Raw genomic sequence first — 15,334 nt, 5'->3', positions numbered from 1 at the left:
CCGGGCAGAGGCGCTCCTCACTTCCCAGACAATGGGTGGCCGTGCAGAGGCGCTCCTCACTTCCCAGGCGGGGTGTCCGGGCAGAGGTGCTCCTCACTTCCCAGATGGGGCGGCTGGGCAGAGGTGCTCCTCACTTCCCAGACGATGGGTGGCCGGGCAGAGGCGCTCCTCACTTCTTCCCAGACATGGTGGCCAGGCAGAGGCGCTCCTCTCTTCTTCCCAGATGGGGCGCCCGGGCAGAGGCGCTCCTCACTTCTTCGCAGATTAGGCGGCCGTGCAGAGGTGCTCCTCACTTCCCAGACGGGGCGGCCGGGCAGAGGCGCTACTCACTTCTTCCCAGACGGGGCGGCCTGGCAGAGGCGCTCCTCACTTCCCAGACGATGGGTGGCCGGGCAGAGGCGCTCCTCACTTCCCAGATGACGGGTGGCCGGGCAGAGGCCCTCCTCACTTCCCAGACGATGGGTGGCCGGGTAGAGGCGCTCCTCACTTCCCAGACGATGGGTGGCCGGGCAGAGGCGCTCTTCACTTCCCAGATGGGGCGGCCGGGCAGAGGCGCTCCTCACTTCCCAGACGATTGGTGGCTGGGAAGAGATGCTCCTCACTTCCCAGACGATGGGTGGCCGGGCAGAGGCGCTCCTCACTTCCCAGACTGGGTGGCCGGAAAGAGGCGCTCCTCACTTCTTCCCAGACGGGGCGGCCGGGCAGAGGCGCTCCTCACTTCCCAGACAGTGGGTGGCCGGGCAGAGGCGCTCCTGAGTTCCCAGGTGGGGTGGCCGGGCAGAGGTGCTCCTCACTTCCCAGATGGGGCGGCCGGGCAGAGGTGCTCCTCACTTCCCAGACGATGGGTGGCCGGGCAGAGGCGCTCCTCACTTCTTCCCAGACAGGGCGGCCAGGCAGAGGCGCTCCTCTCTTCTTCCCAGATGGGGCGCCCGGGCAGAGGCGCTCCTCACTTCTTCCCAGACGGGGTGGCCGGGCAGAGGCGATTCTCACTTCCCAGACGGGGTGGCAGGGCAGAGGCGCTCCTCAGTTCTTCCCAGAAGGGGCGGCTGGTCAGAGGCATTCCTCACTTCCTCCCAGACGGGGCGGCCGGGCAGATGCGCTCCTCACTTCCCAGACGATGGGTGACCGGGCAGAGGCGCTCCTCACTTCCCGGACGATGGGTGGCCGGGCAGAGGCGCTCCTCACTTCACGGACGGGGTGGCCGAACAGAGGCGCTCCTCACTTCTTCCCAGACGGGGCGGCCGGGCAGAGGCGCTCCTCACTTCCCAGACGATGGGTGGCCGGGCAGAGGCGCTCCTCACTTCCCAGGCGGGGCGCCCATGCAGAGGCACTCCTCACTTCTTCGCAGACTGGGTGGCCGGACAGAGTTGCTCCTCACTTCTTCCCAGATGAGGCGGCCGGGCAGAGGTGCTCCTCACTTCCCAGACGTGGCGGCCGGGCAGAGGCGCTCCTCTCTTCTTCCCAGACAGGGCAGCCTGGCAGAGGCACTCCTCACTTCCCAGACGATGGGTGGCCGGGCAGAGGCGCTCCTCACTTCCCAGATGATGGGTGGCGGGCAGAGGCGCTCCTCACTTCCCAGACGATGGGTGGCCGGGCAGAGGCACTCCTCACTTTCCAGACGATGGGTGGCCGGGCAGAGGCGCTCCTCACTTCCCAGATGGGGCGGCCGGGCAGAGGCGCTCCTCACTTCCCAGACGATTGGTGGCTGGGCAGAGATGCTCCTCACTTCCCAGACGTTGGGTGGCCGGGCAGAGGCGCTCCTCACTTCCCAGACTGGGTGGCCGGACAGAGGCGCTCCTCACTTCCCAGAGGGGGCAGCCGGGCAGAGGCCCTCCTCACTTCTCAGACGGGGGTGCTGGGCAGAGGCCCTCCTCTCTTCTTTCCAGACGGGGCGGCTGGGCAGAGGCGTTCCTCACTTCTTCCCAGATGGGGCAGCCGAGCAGAGGCGCTCCTCACTTCCCAGACGATGGGTGGCCGGGCAGAGGCGCTCTCACTTCTTCCCAGATGGGGCGGCCGGGCAGAGGCGCTCCTCACTTCCTAGACGATGGGTGGCCAGGCAGAGGCGCTCCTCACTTCCCAGGCGGGGTGGCCGGGCAGATGCGCTCCTCACTTCCCAGATGGGGTGGCCAGGCAGTGGCACTCCTCACTTCCCAGAGGATGGGTGGCCGGGCAGAGGCGCTCCTCACTTCCCAGACGATGGGTGGCCAGGCAGAGGCCCACCTCACTTCTTCCCAGAGGGGGCGGCCGGGCAGAGGCGCTCCTCACTTCCCAGATGCTGGGTGGCCGAGCAGATGCGCTCCTCACTTCCCAGATGGGGTGGCCGGGCAGAGGCCCTCCTCACTTCCCAGACAATGGGTGGCCGGGCAGAGGCGCTCTTCACTTCTTCCCAGAGGGGGCGCCCGGGCAGAGGCGCTCCTCACGTCTTCCCAGAGGGGGCGCCTGGGTAGAGGCGCTCCTCACTTCCTCCCAGACGGGGCGGCCGCGCAGAGGCGCTCCTCACTTCCCAGACGATGGGTGGCCGGGCAGAGGCGCTCCTCACTTCCCAGATGATGGGTGGCGGGGCAGAGGCGCTCCTCACTTCCCAGACGATGGGTGGCCGGGCAGAGGCGCTCCTCACTTCGCAGACTCGGTGGCCGGGCAGAGGTGCTCCTCACTTCCCAGATGGGGCGGCCGGGCAGAGGTGCTCCTCACTTCCCAGACGATGGGTGGCCGGGCAGAGGCGCTCCTCACTTCTTCCCAGACAGGGCGGCCAGGCAGAGGCGCTCCTCTCTTCTTCCCAGATGGGGCGCCCGAGCAGAGGTGCTCCTCACTTCTTCCCAGACAGGGCGCCCAGGGAGAGGCGCTCCTCACTTCCCAGATGGGGCACTCGGGCAGAGGCGCTCCTCACTTCTTCCCAGACGGGGCGGCCGGGCAGAGTCAATCCTCACTTTCCAGACGGGGCGGCCGGGCAGAGGCGCTCCTCACTTCTTCCCAGATGGGGCAGCCGAGCAGAAGTGCTCCTCACTTCCCAGACGATGGGTGGCTGGGCAGAGGCGCTCCTCACTTCTCAGACGATGGGTGGCCGGGCAGAGGCGCTCCTCACTTCTTCCCAGATGGGGCGGCCAGGCAGAGGCGCTCCTCACTTCCCAGACGATGGGTGGCCGGGCAGAGGCGCTCCTCACTTTGCAGACTCGGTGGCCGGGCAGAGGTGCTCCTCACTTCCCAGATGGGGCGGCCGGGCAGAGGTGCTCCTCACTTCCCAGACGATGGGTGGCCGGGCAGAGGCGCTCCTCACTTCTTCCCAGACAGGGCGGCCAGGCAGAGGCGCTCCTCTCTTCTTCCCAGATGGGGCGCCCGAGCAGAGGCGCTCCTCACTTCTTCCCAGATGGGGCGCCCAGGGAGAGGCGCTCCTCACTTCCCAGATGGGGCACTCGGGCAGAGGCGCTCCTCACTTCTTCCCAGACGGGGCGGCCGGGCAGAGTCAATCCTCACTTTCCAGATGGGGCGGCCGGGCAGAGGCGCTCCTCACTTCTTCCCAGATGGGGCAGCCGAGCAGAAGCGCTCCTCACTTCCCAGACGATGGGTGGCTGGGCAAAGGCGCGCCTCACTTCTCAGACGATGGGTGGCCGGGCAGAGGCGCTCCTCACTTCTTCCCAGACGGGGCGGCCGGGCAGAGGCGCTCCTCACTTCCCAGACAATGGGTGGCCAGGCAGAGGCGCTCCTCACTTCCCAGGCGGGGTGGCCGGGCAGATGCGCTCACTTCCCAGATGGGGTGGCCAGGCAGAGGCGCTCCTCACTTCCCCGAGGATGGGTGGCCGGGCAGAGGCGCTCCTCACTTCCCAGACGATGGGTGGCCAGGCAGAGGCACTCCTCACTTCTTCCCAGAGGGGGCGGCCGGGCAGAGGCGCTCCTCACTTCCCAGATGCTGGGTGGCCGAGCAGATGCGCTCCTCACTTCCCAGATGGGGTGGCCGGGCAGAGGCGCTCCTCACTTCCCAGACAATGGGTGGCCGGGCAGAGGCGCTCTTCACTTCTTCCCAGAGGGGGCGCCCGGGCAGAGGCGCTCCTCACTTCTTCCCAGAGGGGGCGCCTGGGCAGAGGCGCTGCTCACTTCCTCCCAGACGGGGCGGCCGGGCAGAGGCGCTCCTCACTTCCCAGACGATGGGCAGCCGGGCAGAGGCGCTCCTCACTTCCTCCCAGACGGGGCGGCCGGGCAGCGGCGCTCCTCACTTCCCAGACGGTGCGGCCGGGCAGAGGCGCTCCTCACTTCCCAGACGATGAGTGGCCGGGCAGAGGCGCTCCTCACTTCCCAGACGATGGGTGGCCGGGCAGAGGCACTCCTCACTTCCCAGACGATGGGTGGCCGGGCAGAGGCGCTCTTCACTTCTTCCCAGAGGGGGCGCCCGGGCAGAGGCGCTCCTCACTTCTTCCCAGAGGGGGCGCCTGGGCAGAGGCGCTGCTCACTTCCTCCCAGACGGGGCGGCCGGGCAGAGGCGCTCCTCACTTCCCAGATGATGGGCAGCCGGGCAGAGGCGCTCCTCACTTCCTCCCAGACGGGGCGGCCGGGCAGAGGCGCTCCTCACTTCCCGGACGGTGCGGCCGGGCAGAGGCGCTCCTCACTTCCCAGACGATGAGTGGCCGGGCAGAGGCGCTCCTCACTTCCCAGACGATGGGTGGCCGGGCAGAGGCACTCCTCACTTCCCAGACGATGGGTGGCCGGGCAGAGGCGCTCCTCACTTCTTCCCAGACGGGGCGGCCGGGCAGAGGCGCTCTTCACTTCCCAGACGATGGGTGCCCGGGCAGAGGCGCTCCTCACTTCCCAGACGATGTGTGGCCAGGCAGAACCGCTCCTCACTTCTTCCCAGATGGGGCGGCCGGGCAGAGGCCCTCCTCACTTCCCAGACAATGGGTGGCCGGGCAGAGGCGCTCCTCACTTCCCAGGCGGTGTGGCTGGGCCGATGCGCTCCTCACTTCCCAGATGGGGTGGCCAGGTAGAGGCGCTCCTCACTTCCCAGACGATGGGTGGCCTGGCAGAGGTGCTCCTCACTTCCCGGACGATGGGTGGCCAGCCAGAGGCACTCCTCACTTCTTCCCAGAGGGGGCAGCCGGTCATAGGCTCTCCTCACTTCCCAGACGATGGGTGGCCGGGCTGATGTGCTCCTCATTTCCCAGATGGGGTGGCCGGGCAGAGGCGCTCCTCACTTCCCAGACAATGGGTGGCCGGGCAGAGGCGCTCTTCACTTCTTCCCAGAGGGGGCGCCCGGGCAGAGGCGCTCCTCACTTCTTCCCAGAGGGGGCGCCGGGGCAGAGGTGCTCCTCACTTCTTCCCAGAGGGGGCGGCCGGGCAGAGGCGCTCCTCACTTCCCAGACAGGGCGGCCTGGCAGAGGCTCTCCTCACTTCCTCCCAGACGGGGCGGCCAAGCTGAGGCGCTCCTCACTTCTTCCCAGACGGGGTGGCCGGGCAGAGGCGCTCCTCACTTCCCAGGCGGTGTGGCTGGGCCGATGCGCTCCTCACTTCCCAGATGGGGTGGCCAGGTAGAGGCGCTCCTCACTTCCCAGACGATGGGTGGCCTGGCAGAGGTGCTCCTCACTTCCCGGACGATGGGTGGCCAGCCAGAGGCACTCCTCACTTCTTCCCAGAGGGGGCAGCCGGTCATAGGCGCTCCTCACTTCCCAGACGATGGGTGGCCGGGCTGATGTGCTCCTCACTTCCCAGATGGGGTGGCCGGGCAGAGGCGCTCCTCACTTCCCAGACAATGGGTGGCCGGGCAGAGGCGCTCTTCACTTCTTCCCAGAGGGGGCGCCCGGGCAGAGGCGCTCCTCACTTCTTCCCAGAGGGGGCGCCTGGGCAGAGGCACTGCTCACTTCCTCCCAGAAGGGGCGGCCGGGCAGAGGCGCTCCTCACTTCCCAGACGAAGGGCAGCCGGGCAGAGGCGCTCCTCACTTCCTCCCAGACGGGGCGGCCGGGCAGAGGCGCTCCTCACTTCCCAGACGGTGCGGCCGGGCAGAGGCGCTCCTCACTTCCCAGACGATGGGTGGCCGCGCAGAGGCGCTCCTCACTTCCCAGATGGGGCGGCCGGGCAGAGATGCTCCTCACTTCCCAGACGATGGGTGGCCGGGCAGAGGCACTCCTCACTTCTTCCCAGACGGGGCGGCCGGGCAGAGGCGCTCCTCACTTCTTCCCAGATGAGGCGGCCGGGCAGAGGTGCTCCTCACTTTCCAGACAGGGCAGCTGGGCAGAGGCGCTCCTCAGTTCTTCCCAGATGGGGCAGCCTGGCAGAGGCGCTCCTCACTTCCCAGACGATGGGTGGCCGGGCACAGGCCCTCCTCACTTCCCAGACGATGGGTGGCTGGGCAGAGGCGCTCCTCACTTCCCAGACGATGGGTGGCCGGGCAGAGGCGCTCCTCACTTCCCAGATGATGGGTGGCCGGGCAGAGGCGCTCCTCACTTCCCAGACGATGGGTGGCCGGGCAGAGGCGCTCCTCACTTCCCAGATGGGGCGGCCGGGCAGAGATGCTCCTCACTTCCCGGACGATGGGTGGCCGGGCAGAGGCGCTCCTCACTTCCCAGACGGGGCAGCCGGGCAGAGGCGCTCCTCACTTCCCAGATGGGGGTCTGCGCGGTGGCGCTCCTCACTTCTTCCCAGACGGGGCGGCCGGGCAGAGGCCCTCCTTACTTCCCAGAGGGGGCGGCCGGGCAGAGGCGCTCCTCCCTTCCCAGATGGGGCGGCCGGGCAGAGGCACTCCTCACTTTTTCCCAGACGGTTCTGCCGGGCAGAGGCACTCCTCAGTTCCCAGACCGGGTGGCCGGGCAGAGGCGCTCCTCACTTCCCAGACGATTGGTGGCTGGACAGAGATGCTCCTCACTTCCCAGACGATGGTTGGCCGGGCACAGGCGCTCCTCACTTCCCAGACGATGGGTGGCCGGGCAGAGGCGCTCCTTACTTCCCAGACGGGGCGGCGGCTGCCTAGGGGCTGCAATCCCAGCACCCTGGGAGGCCAAGGCAGGCGGCTGGGAGGCGGAGGCTGCAGCGAGCCAAGACCACGCCACCGCACTCCAGCCTGGGCAACACTGGGCACCGAGTGAGCGAGACTCCGTCTGCAGTCCCAGGACGTCGTGAGGCCGAGGCGGGCAGAGCATTCGGGGTCAGGAGCTGCAGAGCAGCCTGGCCAAGATGGCGAAACCACGCCTCCAACCAAAGGAGAAAAAGCAGGCAGCGGTGGTGGCACACCCTGGCAATCCCAGGCAGGCCGCAGGCTGGGGCAGGAAATGGAGGCAGGGAGTCTGCAGTGAGCCCACTAGATTCCAGCCTGGGCCACAGAGGAAAAAGTAGAAAGAAAGAAAGGAAGGGAGGGAGGGAGGAGTTTTTTTTTCATTTTTAAAATATATCTTATTCTTTTTCTGAGATGAGGCCTTGCACTGTCACCTAGGCTGGAGTGCAGTGGGGAGATTGTTGACAGTGTTTTGTGGCTGCAGTTCCAAGTTTAAAAGAATTTAGGCTGGGTGCGGTGGTTAATGCCTGTCATTCCAGCACTTTGGAAGGCTGAGGTGGACAGATTGCTTGAGCTCAAAAGTTCGAGACCCACCTGGGCAACATAGTGAGACCCTGTCTCTAAATAAATAAATGAATGAATGAATGAATGAATGAATGAATAAATAAATAAATAAGATCTTAAACAAGAATCCCCCAGCAAAGGCGATGCAGCATAGAGCAATTTATTGCAAAGAGAAAAGTATTTTGGAAGTTAAGTGCAGAGTAGCCTGGGCACGGTGGCTCATGCCTGTAATCCCAGCAGTTTTGGAGGCCGAGGCAGGTGGATCACTTGAGCTTAGGAGTTCAGACCAGCCTGGCCAACATTAGTTTGGCGTGGTGGTGTGTGTCTGTAATACCAGCTACTCAGGTGGTTGAGATGGGAGTATTGCTTGAACCCGGGAGGTGGAGGTTGCAGTGAGGTGCACTCCAGCCTGGGTGACAGAGTAAGACCCCGTCTCAGAAAAAAATAAAGTGGAGTGCAAAGTAACACGGTTCACCCTGAGAGAATTCAGGGCAGGCTGCTCGTAAGGATGAGACAGCACCTATTATTACTGGGGAAACTCCCTTTCTGGGAGTCTTCCATGATGAATTCCTAAGGAGCTGGGAAGAGGTGTTACTCTAAGCATGGTCTGGGTCGTCCTCTTGGTAGACATGCTCAGTAGCTGTACTTGCTTTTTCACACGTCACGTGTCTCAGCGCCATGATTGGCACGTCCCAAGGACACGGTCACTTTCTTGACTACCTACCCTGCCTCAAGATCGTGGCTCACTGCAGCCCAGAACTCCGGGCTCCAGCAATCCTCCCACTTCAGTGTCCCAAACTGATTAATGTTAGGATCTGATTTTACATATCATATTGAGAATTCTCTAATAAATCAGGTGACAAATAGTGCTACTGGGATAAATTTTATGGAGAAGTAGTCTAGTTTGAAGCTGAGTGAGAGTTTAAGGGTTTGGATTGTTATTCAATGTCAGTTTGAGATGATGGCTTCTTGGTCTATATTCACAAGCATTGTGGGAATGAGGCTCATGGTGAAGGTGCATGCGATAGATATTTTTATGTAATATGGATACGAGTTCTTCTTGTGAGGGTTGATTAAGGTAGTAATAATTGGTAAGGTTAAGGAGATTAAGGTTATTATAGTAATGGAAGAATACATGATTATTACTTTTATTTGGAGTTGCACCAATATTTTTGGTCCCTAAGACCAATGGTTAGCTCTTACCCTCTAAAACTTGAGAAAGCCATGTTGTTAGGCATTGGGGCATGAGTTAGCAGTTCTTGCATACTTTCTCAGTAAATAAGTTGCAGACTTCTATTAGTAGATCCACAATCAATGTTTTGATTAAACTATATTTACAGGGTATAAAACCTGTACTAATTTTAGGGTTTAGGGTTAATAGGAGAATAGGTGAAAGGTATATAAGTATTAGTATATTTTCTCATGTAAAGGAAGGTTTAATACTGTTAATGTAATATGTAAGTGTTCCTTGTTGTGTTGTGATAAGCATGTATAGGGAATAAAGGGCTGTGATTAATCTATTAAGTCCTATAAGCATATGGTGATGTTTGATCAGGAGAATGAACGCACCATTACAAAGAGTTCTATTAATGGGGCAGGGGGTAAGGCAAGGTTAGTAAGATTTGCTATAAGTCATCAAAAGGCTATTAGTGGGAGTAGTGTTTGAAGCTCTCGAGAGAGTAATATGATTCGGCTATGGATTTGCTCATAGTTTGAATCTGCTAGGCAGAATAGTAAGGACAAGGTAAGTCCATGGGCAATTATGAGGGTAATTGCACCAGTAAAGCTTCAGGGGGTTTGAATGAGGATAGCCATAGTAACAAGTGCTGTGTGACTTATGGAGGAATATGCAATAAGTGATTTTAGATCAGTTTGTTGTAGACAAATAGAGCTTATCATAACTATCCCTCATAAGGATAACATGAGGAAGGGGTAAGGTGTATATTCTGTCAGGGGGCTGAGGATAAGGGTAAGCCGTATTATGCTGTAGACGCCTGGTTTTAGGAGAACCGCTGCAAGTACTATTGAGCCAGCAATAGGGGCTTCTACGTGGGCTTTAGGAAGTCATAGATGAAGTCCGTGTAGGGGTGTTTTTACTATAAAACTCATAATACATGCTAATCATACAAGGTTATTGGATCAGAAGATTAATAGTTCTTGGGTGTTAAATATTATTATTATGTTCAGTGAACCTAAGGTATTTCGAGTATAAATAAGTATTATAGGTAGGGGGAGAGATCCCATTAGTGTATAAAATAAGAAATACGAGCTTGCATTGAGGCGCTCTGGTTGGTTACCCCAGGGGGTGATAATAATTAAGGTATGGATAAGTGTAGCTTCAAAGAGTGTATAAAATATAATTAGTTCTGTGACTGTGAATGCCATAATTTAAAAAAATTATAGGGAAGTCAATATGGAAATATAGAGCTTTTTCCATAGGGGTGACTCATTGGAGAGGTGGTACTGGCTTGCTATAATTTTAAGAGGTAGTAGTCAGGCTGTTAAGATTAGAAAGGGTGATATCAGTGATCAGAAGAGAAAGTTAATGAGAAGTTGAATAGATTGTTGTTGAATTGATTAAAAAATAATAGGGCAACGAAGCTGATGATTAGGCTGTGAATAGTCATATTGATTCAGATTATAGAGTTTTTAGAGAGTCATGTTATTGATAGCAGTATAATTGTTGGAATAGTAATTTTTAGCATTGAAGTAAATTTAGGTTATGTACATAATCTAGGCCATACGTATTGGAGATTGAAACTAGTAAGGCGAGGCCCACTGCAGCTTTGCAGACAGCAAATACTAGGAGGGTAATGCATATTATGAATGCTAGGGTGAAATGTATATTTAAAGTTATAAGGGTATTTATGATGAATAATGACAATAATATTTCTTCTAGGCATATTAGGGATGCTATCAGGTGGGATCGATAGATTAATATCCCCAGAAGTGATATGGTATATGCTAATATGATATTGATATAAATAGAGGGCATTTGGTAAATATGTTCAATTATAATCTAATGAGTCAGAATCATTTATTTTGGCTTAAACTATCTACCAATTCGGTTCAATCTAATCCTTTTTGAGTTCATTCATAAGTTAAACCCTAGGACTAAAATGATAACTAGTATAAGGGCTGTGCTGATTATTAGTGTCAGGTTGCTTGTTTGAAGAGCTCATGGCAAGGGTAATAGGGCGATTTCTAAGTCAAATAGGAGGAATGTGGTAGCTACTAGAAAAAATTTTATGGGGGAGGGAATGCAGGCGGAGGATAATGGGTCAAATCTGCATTTGTAGGGGCTGGATTTTTCTATATAAATATTAAGTTGTGGGAGCCATAATGTAATAACTATTAGTGATAAGGCTAATAGGGTGTTGATTACTAGGGCTAGTATTGTTAATTACTCTTTTTCAGATGTTGTCGAAACTGATTGATTGGAAGTCAGTAGTACTCTTTATACTAAAAGAGTAAGATCCTCATCAGTAAATAGAAATATACAAGAATAGTCATACCACATCTACAGAGTGTCAATATCAGGCAGCGGCTTCGAAGCCAAAGTGATGGCTAGATGTAAAGTGATATTTTAATTGGCAGAGGAGACAGATAGTGAGGAATGTTGATCCAATAATGACGTGAAGTCCGTGAAAGCCTATAGCTATGAAGAATGTTGAGCCATAAATTCCATCAGAAATAGCAAAGGGAGTCTCAAAGTATTCTGAGACTTGTAGGAGGGTGAAGTAAATACCTAAGGTAATAAGTAGTGCTTCAATTATTTGTTTTTGATTATTTTCTTTTTTTTTTTTTTTTTTTTTTTTTTGAGACTGAGTCTCGCTCTGTCGCCCAGGCTGGAGTGCAGTGGCGCAATCTCGGCTCACTGCAAGCTCCGCCTCCTGGGTTCACGCCATTCTCCTGCCTCAGCCTCTCCGAGTAGCTGGGACTACAGGCGCCCGCCACCACGCCCGGCTAACTTTTTGTATTTTTAGTAGAGACGGGGTTTCACCGTGGTCTCGATCTCCTGACCTCGTGATCCGCCCGCCTCGGCCTCCCAAAGTGCTGGGATTACAAGCGTGAGCCACCGTGCCCAGCCTGTTTTTGATTATTTTCTTTTAGGCTGTGATGGGCTCAAGTAATTGAAACCCCTGATGCAAGAGGGGTACTTCCAGAGGGTTGAGGGGAGAAATGACTGTTGGGGGTCAGTGTCCTCCTAGTTCTGGAGTTGGGGCTAGACTGGAATGGTAGAATGCCCAGAAGAATCCAGCAAAGAAAAGTTCTTTTGAGATAATAAATAAATTCCATATCAGAGGCCTTTGGACAATTGTATGGTGGCCTTGAAATGTACTTTCTCGGATAATATCATGTCACCCTTGATATATAGTCAGTGTATTGGTTAGTAGGCCTAAGGTTAAAAGAGTAATAGAGTTAAAGTGAGATCATATAGCTAGGCCGGATGTTATTAGGGGAGCTGAGAGAGCCCCTGTTAATGGCCAAGGACTGAGTTTGACTAAATGAGAGATGTGTGTTTGGTGGGTCATTATGTGTTGTCATATAAATAAAGGCTTACTAAAAGCGTAAAGACATAAGCTTGGATAAGGGCCACAGTGAATTCGAGAGTGGTCAATAGAATTAGAATAATAAGGGTAATTGAAGCTGTGGGAAGGTTAATAGGTGATAATACTAGTGTGGCTCCTCCAATTAAGTGTATGAGTAAGTGACTAGTGTAATGTTGGCTGTTAAATGTACAACTAGTGCCATTGGTTGAATAAGTAGACTAATGGTTTCGATGATTACTAGTATAGGGGTAAGTGGTATGGGTGTGCCTTGCAGGAAGAGAGCTAAGGAGTTTTTAGTTTTAAAGTGGAACCTGTGATCACTGTGCCTGCTCATAAGAGGATTGCTCTACCGAGATTTATTGATAGTTGGGTAGTTGGTGTAAATGAGTGGGGTAGAAGCCCAAGGAGATTGGTTAAGGCAATAAAGAGAATTAGGGATATTAGTATAAGGGATCAGGTTTGTCCTTTAATATTATGTGTGATTATTATTTGTTTTAGAACAAGTTGAACTAGTCATTGTTGAATAGAAGTCAATCTTATATTAATTATATCAATATTAGATAGTTATTAGATAATACTAATTAGATAATTAATATTAATTAGATAGTATATTAATTAAATAGTTGGAGGTTGGAAGGAGTGTGGTGGGAAACAAGATTATTAGTGCTGCTGTGGGTAACTAGGATTGTCGGGGCAGTAAATGAGGTGAACAGATTTTCATTCATTTTAGTTCTCAAGGGTTGTTATGTTTTTGTGTTTCAATTGTTTTTGGTGTATGGGGTGTATGGTAAATGAAATTTGATAGTTTTAATTGAATAATCAACAATAAAGTTATGATTGTTGATAAAATAATAGGTCATGTGGAAGTATCTCGTTGAGGCATTCACTGTAGAGAGGTGTGATTTCTGTCAGAATAAGTCTTTAAAAGGTTAATGCTGGGGTAGCTTTACAGTGAGATTATAGTGTGGATATAGACCAAGCTTTGAAAGTTTTTAATGGGACTAATTCTAAAACAATAGATATAAAACTGTGGTTAGATCCACACGTTTCTGAGTGTTGTACATAGTAGAGGCCTGGTCGTGTAGTGGTTAAGGCAAATTGGTTTAAGCGTCCAGGGATTGCATCTGTTTTTAACCCTAATGGGGGAATAGTGCATGAGTGCAGGACATCTTTGGATGAGATTAACGTGCGGATGGGAATTTCTATTGAGAGGATTGTTTGGTTATCGAATTCGAGGAGTTGAAGTTCTTCTGGTTTTAAGTTGGCTGTTGGAAGTATGTAAGAATTGAAGCTTAATTCTTCATAATCTATATACTCGTAGCTTCAATACCATTGACGTCCAATTGTTTTAATGGTGAGAGAAGGATTATTGATTTCATCTGTTATGTACAGGATACATAGGGATGGGAGGGCAATTAAGATGATGGCAGGCAAGATAGTTGAGACAGTCTTTATTTCTTGGGCATCTATAGTGCTAGTATGAATCAGTTTTGTTGTATTAGAGAAATAATGTATAGAACCAGGAAACTAGTTAGGAAAATAATTATAAGAGTGTGGTCATGGAAGGTAAGTAGTTCTTCTATAGTAGGGGATGAAGCATCTTCAAGACCTAATTGAACTGGATGGGCTATTAAGATATATAGGGCTTAACCTATAACTTAACTTTGACAAAGTTATGAAATAATTTTATTAATATCTTATCGAGAAAGTCATAGAGGTTATGGGATTGACTTGAAACAGTCTCTGGAGGTTATATTCCTTCCTTTTTCACTTAGGTCTTCATGTAGGTTGGTTCTTTGAATGTGTGATAGGGTGGTGGACAGCCATATAGTCATTCTAAGTTGGTAGATGGTTGCACAATTGTTAGAACTTTTCGTTTTGAAGCGAAGCCTTCTCAGATCATGAAAACTATTAGCGTTACTGCTGTTAGGGAAATAAATGAGCCTACGAATGAAATAGTATTTCATGCGGTGTATGCATCCGGATAATTGGAGTAATGGCGAGGCATACTGGATAGGCTGCAGAAATGCTGCAGGGAAAAAAGTTAAATTGACACCTATAAATATGATGGCAAAGTGAGTTTTAGCATAGATTTGATTGAGTATATAACCTGAAAATAGGGGGAATCAGTGGACAAAGCCTCCTATAACAGCAAATATGGCTGTTATTGATAAGACATAATGGAAATGGGCTACAACATAATATGTATCATGTAAAACAATATCTAGTGATGAATTGGCTAGTACAATGCCGGTTAGACCTCCTACTGTAAAAAGGAAAATAAATCCCAGGGCTCAGAATATTGCGGGAGATCATTTGATGTTACTGCCGAGTAGTGTAGCTAATCAGCTAAAGACTTTGACATCAGTAGGAATAGCAATAACTATAGTAGCAGAGGTGAAGTATGCTCGTGTATCTACATCTGTTCCTACTGTAAATATGTGGTGAGCCCATATGATAAACCCTAAGAAGCCAATTGATATTATGGCTTACACTATGCCCGTATACCCAAATGGCTCTTTTTTCCCAGAGTAGTATGTTACGATATGGGAAATTATCCTGAAGCCTGGTAGGAAGGGGATATAGACTTCAGGGTGATCAAAGAATCAGAATAAGTGCTGATATAAGATACGATCACCTCCACCAGCTGGGTTGAAAAAAGTAGTATTAAGATTGCAGTCAGTTAATAGTATAATAATGCTGGCGGCTAGCACTGGGAGAGAAAGGAGTAGGAGAACTGCTGTAATTAGGACTGATCAAACAAAAAGGGGTATGTGATATTGGGACATGGCTGGAGGTTTTATGTTAATAATTGTGGTAATAAAGTTAATGGCCCCTGAAATAGAAGAGACACCTGCCAAATGGAGTGAGAAGATGGGTAAATCTACAGAGGCTCCTGCATGTGTTAGGTTTCCTGCTAAGGCGGGGTAGACTGTTAGCCGGTTCCGGCGCCAGCCTCTACTATAGTGGATGCAAGCAATAGCAGGAAAGAGGATGGGAGGAGTCAGAAACTCATATTATTTATCCGGGGAAATGCTATGTCAGGGGCGCCAATTACCAGAGGGATTAACCTCCAGTTATAATTGGTATTACTATAAAGAAAATTATGACAAATGCATGAGTGGTAATGATGACATTGTAAATTTGATCATCACCTAGTAGAGTACCTGGTTGGCCCAGTTCCGCTCGAATAAGGAGGCTTAAGGCTGTACCCATTGTCCCTGCTCATGCACTGAATAGCAGGTA

The 15,334-nt window shown here is 52.9% G+C and overlaps 1 protein-coding gene and 1 pseudogene across 1 annotated transcript in view; one reads left to right on the top strand and one right to left on the bottom strand.

Moving 5' to 3' along the window:
- The window catches only part of LOC129490714 (beta-glucuronidase-like), a 57,991-nt gene that overhangs the window by 19,612 nt on the left and 23,045 nt on the right, over positions 1-15,334 (top strand).
- On the bottom strand, positions 12,070-12,813 carry LOC129489870 (ATP synthase subunit a-like; annotated as a pseudogene).

The sequence above is a fragment of the Symphalangus syndactylus genome, chromosome 9 (genome assembly GCF_028878055.3).
Source record: "Symphalangus syndactylus isolate Jambi chromosome 9, NHGRI_mSymSyn1-v2.1_pri, whole genome shotgun sequence".
Taxonomy (NCBI): Eukaryota; Metazoa; Chordata; class Mammalia; order Primates; family Hylobatidae; genus Symphalangus; species Symphalangus syndactylus.
This window is presented reverse-complemented; position numbering and strand designations above follow the sequence as displayed.